Source organism: Poecilia latipinna, unplaced genomic scaffold (genome assembly GCF_001443285.1).
Source record: "Poecilia latipinna isolate Pla-1442-1.1 unplaced genomic scaffold, P_latipinna-1.0 Scaffold0, whole genome shotgun sequence".
Taxonomy (NCBI): domain Eukaryota; kingdom Metazoa; phylum Chordata; class Actinopteri; order Cyprinodontiformes; family Poeciliidae; genus Poecilia; species Poecilia latipinna.
The window spans coordinates 87885-101796 of record NW_015112616.1 but is presented as its reverse complement, the minus strand read 5'-3'; the positions used below and the strand labels follow the sequence as shown (position 1 = coordinate 101796).

General features: G+C 39.0%; 2 protein-coding genes across 6 annotated transcripts in view; one reads left to right on the top strand and one right to left on the bottom strand.

Moving 5' to 3' along the window:
• macrod1 (mono-ADP ribosylhydrolase 1) overlaps positions 1–13912 on the bottom strand; it is a 188455-nt gene that overhangs the window by 101402 nt on the left and 73141 nt on the right. The gene's annotated exons all lie outside the window — the stretch shown is intronic.
• The window catches only part of flrt1b (fibronectin leucine rich transmembrane protein 1b), a 54168-nt gene continuing 46337 nt past the window's right edge, over positions 6082–13912 (top strand). The window contains exon 1 of one of the 2 annotated variants that reach the window (XM_015035126.1): positions 6082–6181. The gene's annotated coding sequence lies outside the window, so the exon portion shown is untranslated. The remainder of the gene's footprint in view (positions 6182–13912) is intronic. The other variant, XM_015033613.1, reaches the window with a different exon arrangement.

The following is a 13912-nucleotide window of genomic DNA, read 5'->3' as shown; positions in this document are numbered from 1 at the left end:
TAAATGCTTAAAGTATGATGCTCAAGAGTCATTTACCAAAGGCACCGCATCCTCTGGAAAGGCAAGAATGCAAGAGTGTGAATTGGGTATTAGGGTGATGTGTTGTTTAAAAAAACTTTATTTTACATGAGAAACACATCATGCCCAGTGGAGAAATGTGATGCTATGAGCCTGTTTTTCTACCAAAGGCCTTGGGGAACACTGATGGAGTCCATGGCATCATTGACATTCAGAAATACCAGAACATTTCCAACAAAAAGCTGATGCTTTCTGCCAGCAAACTGAAAATGGGTGCTTAGGTCCATCATCAAGACCAAAGGAGACGCTCAGATCAAGACAGAAACGCTTAACCAGACTAAAACGAGCTTACTTCTAAGAGCCAAATCCTACAGAAACCGTGTGGGGTGATCTGAATGGAGGAGAGCATAAGACGGCTCATACATCTGGATTATTAATAGACTCTGTACAAGGTGGCATGTTCAGAAATCCCTTGCTCTCTATGCTCTTCAGGCTTATGACCAGAGAAAACCAATCACTATCCTTTTGGCAAAACTGGGCTTTGCAAAGTATTGACAGCAGGGGAGCCATTACATTTGCCACTAGTGATTTTCTTAAAATACTAATTTCTCAAGAGAAGTGTTTCTATTTTTTTTTCTTTTTTACTCAACTGATTAGATGTCTTACTTTAGGATTTATTACACGTATTCACCAGAGATGCCAACAAGCCTGTCTGCAAATATCTATTAAACAAAATACTGATCGTATATTGGTTTGGACATGATCATACTTCCTGTTTTACTTAAATTGATGCCGATAATCGACAGGCTTTATCAAGTTTTGAACAAATTTCCAATTTCACAGCTCATAAAATCTCTCATTCCACACGTGGAGAGAAAGCACACCCAGAGACGAGAAATGAGATTTCTTTTTTGTGTCTAATATCGGCTGCAGTACAGTCACTCAGACTGAATTATTCTGTGACTGGTATTAAATGAGAGCAGTGGCTCTCTCACAATGTGGGAATGTGTTTTTTCACCTACTTTTGTGCTCGGTGCCCTGGCAATTACAGTGAATGTAAGTTCAACTTATATTATCCTCAATTTCGTTAAGAGTTCAGAAGGCCCATAAAGGGACAGATATTCTTTTAGTACAAAGGCTAATATATAAATATGACAGGTTTTGTGACTGTTGCCTTAAGATTTTCCAAGGTGGTCATGAAGGCCTCCATTTGATTTCTACACTTGAACAGACACAACCACTTCACAGAAAACCACTTCACAGTGGACTTTTACATAGATTTAACAATAAGCCGTGTTATTTTGTCTTTGTCTACGGCGTCAAATCTTACATGGTTGGAGGGAAGAGCAAGGAGTGGCACACTTTGTGCTCTATGAATAAACACAACAAAGACTTACAAAATAAGACTGAGTTCTTGGACAGACAACAAGAAAGCAGCCTGACGACACCATAGGGAGGCTGCGACTGCTGTAGACACTGCTGCCTTCAGATATGGCTGGACAGCACCAAGTATGACCTACTTAGTCTGAAGCTTGCTGAACCCTTTAAGGAAAATTCAGGCCTTTTTTCCACTTCTTGGCCACAGACATTTCTAGAAATGTAATGGTATGAAAAGGGAGCAGTCAAAGTAGTAAAGTAGGGATGCAAATGAATGGTTTTGAATTAATTGATGAATTAATTTAAAGTTTACTCATTTTAATCAACTGATGATTAATTGATAAGGGGCCATTTTCTTATAACCCTAATTTTCCCTTCTACTATATAAGCAGTATTTAATTGCCTTAATGTCTTTGTAAACTTGTGATTTTCTAAGTTAAACTGAGATGCAACCATGTATGTAGTTTTAAGCCAAAGTCTCAAACCTGCTGCTTAATGCCTGAAATCATGGAAAAATCTAAATAAAATCAAACATCTTGTTCATTTGAAGATCTTGGTATTTTCTAGATGCCTACAGGTGCAATCTTTATTTTTTTCAATCATGAAGCACAAACAGAGCTGGAATATCCAAACATCACGCTGTTCTGCTACGAGACGGGTTCTGTGCGCCAGAGATTAATGTGTTTTGGTGCCAAATGTGGGCATCAACCTTCGGGAAAAAACAATGGATCTTGTGAAGATGTTAGCTGAAGATTAAAGCAGAACATTAGTTTCCTCAGTGAAACTAAAAGGCCAATCAAAGTGGAAGAAGCCATTATTTCAGTAGCAACATAAAAATGCCAGACTGGGCACTCAGGAACAAAGACTTTACTGTTTGGAGGCATGTCCTGTGTTCTCATCGAACTATAATTGAAGTGTTCGGACATAACGACCATTGTTATATTTGGACGAAAAAGGGGGAAGCTTGAGCACCATGCCAGCTTTTAAGTATGGGAGTGGAGGAATGAACAATATGTGGAAATATTGAATCAACATCTCAAGACATTCTCACTCCGTCACTCCAGAACGGGACAAATTTCCTGCAAACTATTGTGAGACGCTTGTTAAGTGATACACAAAATGCTTGACCCAAATTATGGAACTGAAAAGGCAGCGTTACTAAATACAAGAAAAAATGTGCACAAGAAGAAATGTGTGCAAACTTCTGAATTTGAAGAAAGTAATATAACTATTTAATTATTGTGGCATGTGGCAAATAGAAATAATTTTGGTTTTGCTAACTGAACTAAAACAAGAGAATTTTAGTCAGATTGAAAGTTAAAAAAAATATTAAAATTTTAAATTGAAAAAAAAAAAAAAAAAAAAAAAAAAGCAAGACCAGTCACTTCCATCACCACTGTAGGTGCGATAGCGCCATTACAACATTAAAAATAAGGGTCAAGGTGGTTTCTTTTGCTTTTTGAAACAGTTTAAAGAAGTTTTCACTAACAAGCTCTGAATATCATGTTCTAAAAAAAATAATGAGATTTAGAAAAGTGTGCGCATGCATGTCTTAGCGAAAAGTTTCCTTTATGAATCAAAGTGCAGATGGAAATGAGCACCTGTGGATCCGGCTGACACTTTGCCCTCTACTTCCCCACACGCAACACCAAACGCTCACTGCGTGCATGTTGGAGCATACAAAAGAACCTGCTGATCCTCAGCTCTGGATGATGAATCAAGACCAGCAAATGAAAGCCAGAACCCAGAGGTTGTTGTGGGGCAGGAAATGTTCACACTGATGAATGCATGTTTGCATGCGCGTCTTTCATTTACGTATTCAGTGCAGCAGGATTTTCTCGAATACACATGTTTGAATTTAAACAAGCAAAATCAAACTCATGCATAAAATCACAAAAATGTTTAAATAGGTGGCAATGAATGTATTTGTAAAATTAATAGTGATGAAGATGAGAACTTTGAGCTTGTTAGTGATCAAGGTGTTTTTTATTAAATAATGGAAAATATATCAACAAATTACTATTTCAATATTATTGTTGGAACTATTTACTCTTTATATTTATTTCTTTGAATTTTGTTTAAATTTATTCTTAGTTTACTTTATACTTTAGGTTATTTACAAGGTTTACTTGTAGGTTAATATTTTTTAATTTTATTTAATCTTTGTTTCCTATAGGTAAAGGGACTGGGGCAGGACCAGATGCACTGGAGTTGTCCCTATGGTTTTATTGCTTCCCAAACTGGAAAAATAAACCATGAATAGCAACTTCCACATTTTTTGGACATTGGGCTGTGAACAAAACATCACCATGGAGCAGCAGTGGCTCATTGATTGTTTTTTTTAAATAGGATGCAGTAGAAGCCCACACCTGGCAGAAGTGATGGTTGGCCTCCAACATTGGTCAACATTTTGACCAATGTTAAAGGTCAAAAAGAGCGCTGGAAGCAGAGTAATGACATGAGATGGATAGGAATGTCAAAATGTGTTTATCGCTTATTGCTGTTGCAACATTTAACCAAAAGACACTGAACCTCCAACTATCCATGTATTCTCAGATTAAACCTATTTGTGGATTTTTCTTTTGGAACATAACCCCCAAATTATTCAAAGAAAATTAATCTATTCACTCATTTTTTTTCATACAACATGTAATATATTCAACAGAAAAGCAGCGTGGGATGCTGAAATCCCATAGGTACAATGTTGGTTGACGATAACGGCAGCAGTTTGCAAAGAATCGATCCAGAAGCATCACTCCTTTCTCTGGGCGGTGATTGGCTAAATCCTAAAAGTGGAGATAAGGAAGACCGTAGATATGGTTTCCACTACGCATATTAAAACATATTTGGTGTTTGTAGGCAGCTGCAGGTGTTTTTAGAGATGCAAAGACTCATGGATTTCAAAAATTCATGGGTGGATGTGGTCTGTAACCTCCACAACTACTGGGGTTCTACTATGATGCCATTTTGTAATTGCATAACTTCCGGTCTGGAAGTTATGCAATAATTTCTTGGTGGCAACATCAAGCTTGTAATAGTGCAGTAGTTAATGGAGTTTAATGTAAATGTAATTGGGCTAATGTGTATATTTTGGATCCTGTGGAGATTGGAGAATATTCCCTGAAGTTGCATGCTGTATTATAATACTACAATGGCAAAAAGCACAGCTCAAATTAAGCTTCAGAATGCCAAAAATAATTAAGACATCCATCCCATGACAATTGCATGTACACTGCATTTGTAGCTAGTGTTAAGTGCAAATTGGACAGGCGCTTCAAGGGATGAATGAACCGAGACAGGAGGAGGTGAAACAGGGGAAAAAAATTTATTCATGCAGAGATTCTTTTCATGTCGTCAGACACTCCATAAAAATTTGAGCCTGTCTGTTGCAAATATGAGCCGTTTTACTCTGTCACACATGAGTGACTTTTGCTATTACATTGCAGCTGTTTGGTGAATGCCAGCCATGGTGCTCTCACTCCATTTTGGTAAACTCGCAAGCGCTCCAGTACTTTATCGTACTTTCAGCTCAAATCCAAGAGTAAAAAGAGCCTAAGATGAAAAATCACCCAAGTTCCCTTCCTAATGCTCTCCTCCACTTTACCTCAGTGTGATGTAAAACGGATCACACTCTTAATGCTGAATTGAATGCTTTGCTGTCCTTTGGTGTACTAGTACTGGGTACATAATCATATCCATAGCTGACTGCCTAGGAGGTTAAAACAAGCTTTCCCAACTTCCTGCCGCACAGAAGGTGAACTAACTCCGTGTTCTACCTTTACCTTTCCTGTTACAAAAACCATTATAATTAAATCCCCCTTACAATCATTATTCATAGGATTATAAAATTATTAAGATTGTCTCCTGCAGGGTACAATAGACCTTTGATAAATGTGCAATGATCCTATTTAATGCTGCTGCTCTCTGCGCAGATACATAGGTGCTTGAGACAGAAACAGCCTCCGAGCCCTGTGGGGGAAACAAAGGCATCAAAGCAACTAAGATACTCCATGTGCATGCACAATCACGCAAGGACGGAGACGAAGCCCCACACACACGGGAGGGCGCAAACACTAAGATGTGTGTGCCCAAACACAGCGCTCGCCTGCAGCCGCACATGTACACGCACATACAAATGCAGCCAGCCACGGTTCAGTGTTTGGGTAACCATGGGGACAGCGAAGCCGAAGGTTTGCTACTGAAACCTAGTTAATTAGAGAGAGGCAGAATAATGCCGATACTCAAGGGAAAGTGTTTCGCCATCTGTTAATACCCACAAGCACCCTCTGCCCGGCCGCGCGCAGAGGAAGAAGCCGGCCGCCGCTGTTGGTGCACAGCAAACACCGCTTCTCCCACGGCGCTCCGGTACGTGGAGGCCAACAGTTTCTTCTTCTTACTGGTATTAGATGACTAATTGGAATAGCTAATACTGAGCCGCTAAATAAAGCAGGCTTGCATCTGCTGCTGACATACACCAATTATCGCGTGGGGAAGGAGATCGGGGTGATAAGTTATACAACTACATCCAGAGAGAAAAAAGGGGCGAGATGGAAGGAGGGATGGTAAGTTGACACGGAGGAGGAGGAGGAGGAGGAGAGCGCGAGGTGTCGGGGGACGGAGGAAGGGCTCGGAAAGGGAGGGGTGATGGAGGTTGAGTGAGTGAGTGTTAGAGGCAGAGACGAAGTGAAAGAGACTTGATGTTGGAGAAGAGAGAGATGCGGGACTAAATTTGCCAGAAACGTAGAGAAAAACAACAGGATGGAGTGTGCTTCGTCTTTTTAAGGAGGTAAGTGATGAAACTAAAGGGGGAGACGGACCCGTTGGAGAAGGGGATCAGATTGATGGATCAGTGGAAGAGCAGGAGCCGAATGCTGAAAACCCGGGCAGATAGAGGAGGAGAAGTTGGCTATGAGAGGAAACCCAGATAAGATATGAGCTCTCAGCTGGTTTTGGCACAGCCTAAAAACTAATGTTTATTCACCTGCATGCGCGTGTGTGTGTGTGTGTGTGTGTGTGTGTGTGTGTGTGTGTGTGTGCGCGCGCCTCTCTCAGTGGATTATGTTAGGAGACAGGAGTAATGATGATGATGACGGAAACGGGCTACAATCTACTTTACATTCAGCTGTGTTGAACCAGTCTTCCGTCTGTGCTTTCTCCGTCGCTCCATCTTATTTTTCTTCCCTTCTCCTCGCTCTCGGAGCCCACACCCCCCCACCCCCACCCCACCACCAGCCCCTGCAATTCCCCCAGGCCCCCAGAGCAACCTGTTTGTGTATTCCTCCCTCTCAAGCTCCCCTCTCCATCCTCTGCCCACTTGTCCTAACCACCATTACACCTCTTTCAGTCATTTAATTTCTAGCCATCATTCATTTGGTCCACTCGAGAATCTGAATCAATTTGCCGCTGTCCTCATGTCAAAAAGGACAAAGCTACTTATAGGATAAATGAACTAATAGTGCAAAGGCTCTACCTGACATAAGAGATTGATTACAGAGCGATTAGATAAGAAATTACTTTTTAAAAGCAGAGGACAGCCCATTAATTAAAACAAAAACAACTTTCAAAGGGAAAGAACTTAAAACACATGAAATACATATACAGCTTAAAGGAACAAACAAGCTGACAGATCAAAAAAGAAATACAATGACTGAGGTAAAAAAAAAAGAAGAAGGAAAGAAAGAAAAATGCACTTGGAGGAAATTCATCTTATTGCAGTTCTCACTCCTGCACCTGTGTTTACAGCCCTTTATTGGTTTCTCCCAGCCCCCTTGGCAAAAGCAGCTCCAAAATCTTAGTGAATATGAATGTGCTTTCAAGCTTCCTGCAGCCTCATTCACACCTGATGAACACACAGGTGCACGCATGCAGACTGGCTTGACGGTAAAGGTGGATCCCAAAGACTGAAGTGAACCGGAATATAACTGGAGACAATCAGGCTGCACTCAATGTGATCTGATTATTTCTTTTCCAGTGTGATGAAATTAATTTCGATACATTCACACGACCAGGCTTGCAGTAACCATCAGACTGCCTGGAAATTAGCAAAGCAAAGAGCAACAGGAGCCAAGGTCTCCAACAGCTCGGGGAAGAGGCTGACTAGAATTCAAATGTATGCAAATGAGCAGTCATGAGGAAGAAAAGTAGCCGAGGTGTAAAGGTGTTTTCACTTTGGGTTTTTTCCTCATAAATCTTCTTTACTTGTTCCAGCAACAGCTGGTGGCAGTTTAAAGGCTTTTTAAATGCTGGAGATAAACAGACTTCCAGCAACGTGATGCCAAAATCAAATTAGTTGAACCTTTGAATGTAAATGAGGTCATTAACTGGCAGATAGCTGTGACAGGCTTGGAAATTTGATTTATGTCAAGTACCCTGAAAATATTGGGAGAAATATGTAAAAAAAAAATTAAAAATGTTGCACAATTCAGTCTTTTTCTATCACAATGTACCTAAGTGAAACCAGGCTGGTTGTGAAAATGCCACTACGCGAAGAAGAAGAAGAACTTTAATTAGTAAATTTATATTCTGTATTGATGAAGTGAAGCTTTTCGAAAGCAAAACATATTTTTTCTACACATGGAGAAATGTTTGTGGTTCATCCAAGGCATTAGAGAGCAGAAGAGATCAAGAATTTCAGCACCTAACAGGAAGGCTGAACAAAGGACAGCAGAGTTTTTCTGTTTGTTGCTTATGTAATGTGTTACATGATATGGTTTATTTGGAAATGTTTGAATTTCAGAGAGAAGGTAAGGATTCTCCAATAAATACACAGGGAAACTGCCGTTTTCTGAATATTAGACATGCTAACTGCACTAATTGGCAAAAATAAATAAAACAGGAACTCAATCAATTTGTTGAAAATATTTCTAAAATCCAGATTGTAGAACGAGTTAATCTAATTAAATTATGGAAAAGCAATTTTGGTTAAATGGCACCGTTCACACATTTGGCAATTCAAAGTACTTCACACAAAATCAAAGGAAAAACATTAAAACGACAACAACATGTAAGCTTTGATGAAAAGAAAGAAATGTTAAAATGTAAATTAAAGTAGTGCACAATAGAAATGAAGATACCAGAAGAGCCTCAAAGCAAAGTACAATTACTGTGAAAGTTATTTTTTTAATCAAAATTGAAATTTAGTTTTTGTAGCAAAATTTTCAACATAATAATGTTTAAAATGTGATAACACTGGCATGTATTGAAGCATTAAAATGTTTTATTGCTCTTTTCAGTTGATACTAAATAACATATTGAATGAATATTGAATTGTCATTTCTAAATGTATATTTTGTCGTAAAAAAAAGTTGCACGCAGGGTTTCGTTTAAATGACAGCTGCAACAATTATTATCTCTGAACCAGCTTTGGTTTGGTGTCAGGTTTAGTTTTTAACATCTATGACCTTTTATTTTGAAAGTGGATCTTTCTTGTACTTCCTGAAGACATGGCAGTAAAACAAATTAGCTTTTAGGCAGCTTTGCACTTGAAGCAGCATCCGTATATCAATTTTCAATTTATTAATTGTTCTAAAGGCCCAAAGCACTCAGAGTTGCACTTAAAACTTATATGAACACAGAAATGTTAACGATATTCCAGGACATTCAGATAACATCCAAGACCAAAGCTAAGCACCATCATAGCTCATTAGCTAAAACTGACACTTCTAATGTATATGAAGGCAAACCATCTCTGTTTTTCTTTAGTTTGACAAAGCCTTGTGGTGCTAACAAATTGAGTTTGAGCAACCAAGTCAAACATAAAGCCCATCTCCATCACTTAAACAAAACTTTCTGCTGAGCATTCTTAAAAGATACTCTGCAAATCCCATCATAGGGCCTTAATCCAGTACAAGCTGTCAGTTCTGACAGTTTCTGTGGGAGAAGTGAGCTGCTTTACGATGTCGAACTAAAAAAGAACATTGTTGTGATACAGCCTGAACCATTACACACTCAGCTGACCAGAAACCACAGAGACATTCCCCTGAATCCCTCCCAACCTCTGAAAACACCACATCTAATGGAGTATGAGGCCATTTTACAGCATAACAAGTATCTCTAACAGTGTTAATGTGTTAATGTCTCCAAAGGAAGTCAATACCATAAGACTGAGGACCATCTCTGTCTTTAAATGCATATGTGTGTTGACTGTTTGGATTATTTTCCAAGAGGCGATTTGTTTTGGGTCAACTTTGTGAGCCTAAAAATGATGCTACACATCAGCTGGCTGAATGAAGTAAATACTACCATGAAGACATGCGGATGTTTTGTCTCCTTACAGAGTTAAAGCTTTAATCTACTTTTACTTAAGACAGTAATTGCCTTTGCAGGGCTGTTAAATAGACACTACAAGGTATAACTACACCATAGATTACAGTAATTTGCCACAGACACACTAATAATACCTACAGAGAAAATACTTCTATTTGTCATGAAGACGTTCATAAAACAAAATTAAAGAAAAAAAAAATATATATATATATATATATATATATATATATATATATATATATATATATATATATATAAACTTAAAATGAACTTGACCCATCTTTTCAAGCTATTTCCAGCAAAAGATTCAAATATTTTCTGCAGCATGGAATAAATCCAACTTACTACACTTGATGTTCTTCAGTGGCACGTATGAGACGACAGACATGAAGGAAAATCTTGCTGATGCAATCCTAAGAGAAGCTGACTATAATAACCTTTTTTTTAAGCACAGCTTGGATAAAATCGCATTATACGGTGCGGCACCTCGGGCGTTCATGTCAGCGTCTCGCATTATGATACAAAATGGGTCAAGCTGCACATTATAATTTGAGCCGTGGAACGATAACGACAAATCAGGCAGCATTGCCTCATTGAGTATATCAGATATATAAGCGTGTGTCAGTGGATGAGATAGGATACAGAGCAGAGCAATAATGCAACATAAAGTGTATGTATGAGATCATTTAAATAGAGACTGAGCAGGATCGTGCAAGAAAAGGGCGTTATACGTGATTTAAAGTTCAAAGACGGAGTAGTAGATAACGTTGTTACTGTGGCCAAGACGCCTGGTGTAGGAGGCTTTTAAAATGATTCAGACTGAGTCCTTGGAGGCCATCTTTGGACAAGCGCCAGAGGGTGCTGGTGGTGCAGCAGCAGCAGCAGCACCTGCACCCAGGCCCCCAGGGGCCACACGGTCCCTCTACAGTTGTCACTGTGTGCAAAGCGGCTGCAGTTGTGTACATCTGTGCACAACAGGAGATTACGAGGGAGTCCCCGCATTTGCGTCCAGGTCTGGTTGGCGAAAAATCTGCCGGCAAAAACTGATTTGATTGTTGCTGTGTTTGCAGCATTCAAAGGGGCTGAGCCGCCATGACTCTTCAGCCCAAAGGTAATAAATGCTAATTAATTGTGAGGTATGCCTCTAAGGCAAATAAAAATTATTGGTCACGAAGACTGAATTAAAACGCATCAATATCAATTTAACCAGCGTTGACTCCGAGTTATTAGGCCTACAGGAACCTTGTCTTTGACCGCCAAGTCTGATAATTGCAACGTGAAGCATGTGAGAGTGACTTTGTGTTACTTTAGCCAGCATGTTTAAATTAAAAAATGGCCGCTTTATAAATTAATAGAGAATTATGCGAGCCAAAAATATGTTACATGTAAATGAAGGATTGTGACCTTGGGAGCGAAAGTAAAAAAGGGTTTACACACCTGTGGAAAGATTTGTTTTTAATTTAGGTTTCCACAGCTTTTGAACAAAATCAGAACACTGAAAGTAAAAGTCATGTCAGTCATTCTGAACTCAAAACTACATTTGACACAATTTTTATTACTCAAGTTGATTGGACAGGGAATCACAACACCAGCCAAATAGCTGTAGCTGTGTTTATAACCCAAGGTAATTTGGTTTTATTAAATTAATATCAAATATCAAACAAGATTGTCAAACTAATGAGTTGATTAAATAATTAATCCATTTCACTAAACTTACTTTTTTAAAAGAAAATAAGCGTACTGATCGAACTCTACTGTATAAACCAAAGTGTAAACTAAATGTTTAAAGTTTTGTGTTAGGATAAAAAGAAACATGAAAACATCAACTCTGATCACTTCCTCTGTTCAGCAACAGGCTTCTGGCTGGGCAGCCTGCATGCACCAACAATGTATTATTCATTGACAGAAACACTGATATTCTTAGACCTGTGGCTTGTTGTTTGCACAAAGCACCTTTCAAGAGTATTTCTGTGAACTTTTAACATTTTTACATTTAAAACCACAAAACCTGATGCACTTTATTTGGATTTAATGCCATCCACCCTGAAAACAACATGTCCACCATCAGAAATAGTAGTGGTGGTGAGAAGACAGACTTGGCTAACTACTACACAATACTGAAAGAAAACCCAAAGCAAATGTTAAATCTGCATGCAGAACTCAGAGCTGCTCTTCATCCAACCTGACTGAACTTGAGCTATTTAGTAGTAGAAACAATTCTAATCCTTAAATGTACAAAACTGGTAAGACACCCGCAAGCAGCTGGGCAGCAGTTTTGTTATTTGTAATCATTCTCACAACTTTGTGTTGGTCTAACAGAAAAATCCCAAAAAAAAAAAAAAAAAAAACAAAACATTAAATACTGGAGATGTAACGTTAGAAAAGTTGAAGAGGCGTGAATAAACTTTCACAGGGCAGCAGCTATGGGTGCGCACCTGTCACTCTTTTTGCGCAGCGCGTTGTCAGGAGTTGTCGGGCCGTGACGACCTGCTGAACCCTGTAACAGAGCTCAAAGAGCCGCTGTAAAGAGCGGCCCCTATAGAGCTCACTCACCGGGGCAGAAACCAGCCTCCACACGGGACAAAGAGGAGGAGGAGGGTAGAAGGTGCGCTGGAGGCGACACCTGTCAAGCTGTTGCTAAACATGCCGGCTTTATGAAAAAGGACTGGAGACTTCGGGGGATAAACTGAGCTGGAATCGGAGATTAGTTGCTCCTTTATTGTCGCTGTTCATCACCCAGACCTCTGAGGAGAGCAGGAGGAGGAGGGGGGGGATATGAGGCATTAACGTCAAAGCTGTTTTTAAAAGACTGTTGAAGTTAGCGTCTGATCTGTAGGCTCACACTGGGTACCTCGTTAAAGGGCTATTCCGCAGCACACGACTCTGGACGTCCTTTGATCTGTTTTAACTCCAAATGAAAAATAGTCAAACTGGACTGGATTAGTCTATGAAACGTCATTTGTGAATACTTTATTCCATCTATGAAAAAAGTGTGATAGCAATGTTTTTCTTTGCTTCTTCACCATAATATACAGAGTCCATTTTGAAAAAAAAAAGAAAAAAAAATTTAAACCGGGATGAAATCATTGCCAAACATATTTACTTGAGGCCACCTATGATAGCGCCCACCTCAATACAACTACACGACGTAGGAAGTCCAAACATGGGGAGAACCATTCAACAATGATTACAGCTTTAACAAAAAAAAAAAAAAAATGTTTTATCCTTTGTACAGTTTGTGAAAACTTTTATATCTGTTTTTAAGCTACAAACCACCAAAGGCCTGATCCAGCTTACTAAGCAACCCAAAATTGTATGGGTGATCTTTATCTTTTTTTAAGCTTAAGATGGCGTCCATTTTAAAAAGCCAATCTAGACGACTAAAACCTGGTGACACAAAACTTGTTTTGTTTGTTTGTTGTTTTGTTCTTTTTAGGTTTGGACTTTTTCTGGGCAAAACCCTCTTACATGGGGCCCTTCATAAGAACAACTAATTGGCACTGATTTATCTGTCAGATATGAAATTATTATTCAAATTGCAAAGAAAAATCTGCAATATTTTAGGCATTTTTGGAGGTACATGATAAAAACTTCAACACTTGGAGTCCAAACGAAGCTACAAATATTTTAGACAAATTGGACAATGGTACAGTTTATGATTTAAGATGCATTTGTTTTGGGATAATAATTAAAAAACATATTTTATGCTCTATTGACCAGTTATAACATCTTACATTTGATTCATGATAAAAGCTACCCAACAAAAGGGCAAACCTGCAAAAATATTATACTTTTTTTTTAATCCTATAACACACAGTAATCTGGAAACCTCTATTGCTTTGTGAAAACTTATAAAATGGACAAACATAATGCTGGCCAGGCTTAATTCAAGCTAGAACACAAAAAGAGTGAATTTTTACAAACTGAATACAAAGTTTCACCCGAGTATGTTTCACAACACTTTAAGAATTCACAACCATCCAAATCAAACATATTAGATTTTAAACTGAACCGGGGCAAATTGTTGTCCGGAGTTATTCAATTTAGCGGAATAACCCTTTAGTCAAACGTCGAATCAGATACCAACTTCAGCGTCTTCCTTTTGAGTTGACGAATTTGACGCAGATGGCACCTGAGCGGTGCGCATTGAGCGCAAACAGCGGGAGAACCGGGATGTAAAAAATGGATGCAGGGGGGGGGAAGCTTTGCATCCACCGCCCACTGCTCTCTCTAAATCCCACGCACACACACA